Source organism: Aptenodytes forsteri, unplaced genomic scaffold (genome assembly GCF_000699145.1).
Source record: "Aptenodytes forsteri isolate BGI_AS27 unplaced genomic scaffold, ASM69914v1 Scaffold143, whole genome shotgun sequence".
Taxonomy (NCBI): Eukaryota; Metazoa; Chordata; class Aves; order Sphenisciformes; family Spheniscidae; genus Aptenodytes; species Aptenodytes forsteri.
This window is the reverse complement of record NW_008794951.1, coordinates 4,959,374-4,963,578: the sequence shown is the minus strand read 5'-3', so window position 1 is coordinate 4,963,578 and position 4,205 is coordinate 4,959,374. Positions and strand designations below refer to the sequence as shown.

The 4,205-nt window shown below is 38.8% G+C and overlaps 1 protein-coding gene across 1 annotated transcript in view; it reads left to right on the top strand.

The window, feature by feature from the left end:
* Nucleotides 1-220: 220 nt before the first annotated feature.
* MTM1 (myotubularin 1) overlaps nucleotides 221-4,205 on the top strand; it is a 45,496-nt gene continuing 41,511 nt past the window's right edge. Inside the window, exons 1-2 of the mRNA XM_009275337.1 lie at nucleotides 221-253; nucleotides 736-891. The gene's annotated coding sequence lies outside the window, so the exon portion shown is untranslated. The remainder of the gene's footprint in view (nucleotides 254-735; nucleotides 892-4,205) is intronic.

The following is a 4,205-nucleotide window of genomic DNA, read 5'->3' as shown; positions in this document are numbered from 1 at the left end:
TGTTTATCATTCTATGCTTGGTCAGAAGGAAACTTCCAAAAGATGCACTTGGCGAAGAGGCGGGCTTGTAGCATCACTGAGGTTGAGCAAACTCTAGTGTTAATGTATTCCTGATATGTAGAGTTGCAGTGTTAACTAACAATAGTTAATTTAGAACGCAAGACTAATTTAATGAGAAGTAACTGTAAATCTTTAATATTGTGTGTTCTTTTAAAGGAGACAACGTGCTAATTTTTCTAAGAACCCGAATCAGGTAAAATTAAGTTTTGTTTCATGGTCTATTCCTTCTGACTTCGCCAAGTTGCATAGCAGCTTTCATATGAAAGTAATTCCTGAATGTATTTGGGAAGAGAAACAAATAAATGGCAGTGTTCTTTGGGAAGGGACGAGAGAGGAAATGCTTAACTGTATGCAGAAAGATGCCCAAATATGTATGGGGAACATAAGCATGGTTAAAAGTCTGCGTAAGGCTTACACATTAGAAACACTTCAAAACCGTATCTTAAAGTTTTAGAAGAGAAGGTTCTTCTCAATTCCAACTACTTGATGCCAAACCTCGTGACAGAAGATAAAACATAAAAAGAACTAGTACTGTTTGTTTCCTTTCGCCAGAATGTTTTCAGTAGCAACTATTCTGGGGTTTTGCTTCCTTTCTGAAGTTTTTTAAAAAGTAATGTCAATTGAAATATTCTGGCAGTGCTAACAATGTCTTCCTACCTGCTCCATTCCTGTCAGGGGCCAGCTACAGCACAAAAGTCAAATGTTGTTTGAAAGTTGAAGGAATGAACACACTGTTGTCCTCTCATCTCACGCTGAAGTGGGCGTCTCTATACTTTCTACAGTTGAAATGACTTATTGAATCTGGAGGCTTCTGAGCAAGAGAAAACAAAAGTAAGTGTTTTCAAGTAGACTGGGTTACACTTTTGTGTTAAGTTGGGGTGTGTGTTTTTCAACAAAATCTAAGTAATTGGTGCGCAACCTCTTCGCTGGGTTGTTGCATATAATGAATGGAAAGGCTGTATGCCAGAGACTGTGGATGTGACCGGACCCATTAATGCATAACATACATAGGCAGATGTGGAATTCAGAAGTATCAAACTTTCTGTGCCCGGCAAAGTACCTGCCTGTTACTTGAAAGAGAGCACACCCGAAAGTATGGTGCTGCCCCGTGAATGAGTTGGGCAGGGTAGTCCCAATCTCCCCTTTCTTAGGGATTGAAGCAAAGAACGGTTTGTGAATGACTTCATCATAGTCCTTAGTCTACTTCTTTTTAAACAGAGACAAACTCAGAATGGTACTTTCTCCGTGGTATTATGTGTATTCAGAGAAGCAATTCATGTAGTGGAAGATGGAACTAAACACAGCAGATGAAAGAGGATGAGTCTGATGCATCAGTTGTACATGTTCTCAAAGGAAAGTTGGAGGAAAGCCTGAGTAGGGGATGTCATTTTAACTGTTACAGTGTCTTTTTTTTTTTGTACAGTATATCATTATATAACAGATACAATTTCCATTTCTCTTGTGGAATCATCAGTTAAATCTTTAGCAATAGAACTACAGTGGCCTGAGGGGATATCTTTCAAGAAGAATGAGCAGAAAGCAACTGAAGGCTTTCTTAATAGAAAACTTTGAAGCTGGATTTGCTATCCCATAGGCTTTCCTGTCAACCGCATCAGCTTTTGACAATGTGGGAGGTATACGTTCCCTGCAGGGGATGCAGAGTAGAGAAAATCGACTGGGTGGGTTTAGAAAGCCACAGATCAGCCTTCAGGCATAGGTTTCCTACAGATGTAATGCTGATTCTAGAGGTAATGTGACAAATGGTTCCTAAAAAAACCCGCTCACTTCTGTCATGCCACCTAATCTAGCTGGATTTAACAGCTACTGGCTGTACGTGGTTACATGCATAGAGGGGAAACTACTGCTTTCTTTGATCCACTCACATGATTGAACTTCCACTTTAGAACTCAGTTACCAGAGTAAATATTAAGAAAAAATCAGGAAACAAGATAATCATGGCAAGAGAAAGAAATTACACGTGGAACAAATACAGGAGAAGCAATAAGTGAGTACAAGTGGACAGAAATAAGTGTTAGCATAAATTACAAGGAATAGACCTCTGACAGTTGCTAGAAAACAGGCCTTAGCAATAATTATATTTATTACCACTGAAGCAGGTGCTGCTTTTCCTTGTTACAGTGATACAAAGCATGAGAAATATCTAACTAACAGATCAGAGTCCATCAGCAGATAAGTTACTTAGTGTCCACGATAGCACGTGTCCTACTGTATCATGTCTCTTTGTGAGAGAGCTTGTAATTCTCTTACAAGAAAGCTTGCCAGGGTAAAAGCCAGGGATATCACCCTAAGCTACATTTTCAATATAATTTGAAAGGAGGAAGCGATTGGGCTGATAATTAGAAAAAGTAATACTACAAACTTTTATGTTAGGTCTTGTTGGAAATTGTGATTTACTTTGAAAATAGGGTGGGAGTCAAATTCTGTGAGAAGTTAAGACAGTAAAAGAAAACCTTCAAATGGAGACAGGAGAAATCACAGTCCAGACAGAACTGAAGATTTTTTACTCCCTCCAGCTATTATTTATTCAATACCTGGCTTCCATGTACAAGCTACAAGATTTATTTTTTTTTTAAAGAAACATATACCCAGAAGTGGATAGGATCTGGTGGCACTGAAAAAATATCTGCCAAACTTTCTGCCAAGCTGTTGCTACTTGCTGCCGTTTGTAGAACTTCATTGTCAGGATATTATTTTTTGTTAGTGCAAGGTCTTCCTTCTAATATCTTCAAAACTACCTGCTATAGTGTAGGTATAAATATATATATTATATATATATATATACACCTACACCTGCTATAAAATAGGAGTGGGCAGGCAACTGGCACACTTCTAACTTGTTTGCCGAATTAGCAGTCACTTGGCTGTTGTGAACTTTTGTTTGTTTGCACTTGTTCATATTGAGTCCTTTGGGGACAATGACTTGCCCTTTCAAATACAGGGCACATTAGAGAACAAGAGAATGGTTTTTCTGGGAGAGGGAGCGTTTCTGATTCTTTGCAAACAAATTCAGCAGTCTGTGTTGAGTTGTACAGCTTGCCATTCACAGTCCAGCAGAGAATTGGCAACATGAGGGATTCTAGAGTGCATTTTTCTTAAAGACAGGAAGCCTGGTGGAGAATTGGCATTTAGCAAACAGGTAGATCCAGACTGCAAGTTTTTTTTGTAAATTATGCTTTTTTTTGTAGGATACAGAATTTTTTTTGTAATGCATTACTGAAGAATTTGATTAACTGACTTAAAAACTTCAGTGCAGAAGAGCAAATACTAGTATGCATTCTGCATGCACAGTATCCCATTGAAGCTTGTACTGCTGGCATGCTTTTTGTGTTCTAGTTATGGCTTGAATTGAGAAGGCTTTCAAGGAGACTTGAAAGCTCATACGGTTTCCCTGGAAAATTTAGATTTAGTGAGTACATGCGAATGGGGAATATCATTTAGACATTAAAAGAGAAGACCCACTAGTGGCATAATCCAGTCTCAGATCAGTAAAGTCATGAGGATCCACCTGAGGAAAGGTAAGGGCTGCAGACTCCATTACTAAGAGGTTACACTTGGAAGGATTTTACACCCTGTAACTGTGATGGTAAAGAAGAAACAGGAGATTCCGTGATCTAGCAATCCATGTTGACTCCAAAGATCCACTCTGGAATAAGTGCAGGTAGAAGCTTATGACCTGATATGCAAAGGTGGTTTGTTGGTGTACATCATAGGTATGATTTGCCCTTGAACTCTGATGGTAAGAAATCATAAGTGCTCTCAAGTGGTTTAATAGAGCCCCTTCCTTTTCCTGTTTAAATGATACTTACATCTCACAGGTAAGTCGGTTTTCCTTTCTTTCTGTTTGCCATCGGTTGCATAACAAGTGGCAGGTAATTGCTACTGGCCACAAGTAAATACATGTAACTATGATGTCTGAATTGGTGTTGCTCTAGGCATGCTTTTGATGTAAGTACTGTATGACTTTTAAATGTTAAAATCTGTTTTTTAGTTAAGTAGTCTAAATGTATCAGGTCAGAGAGCATGAGCAACATCATTACGATTAATGATCAGAGGGATGGAACACCTCTCCTATGAAGAAAGGCTGAGAGAGTTGGGGTTGTTCAGCCTGGAGAAGAGAAGGCTTC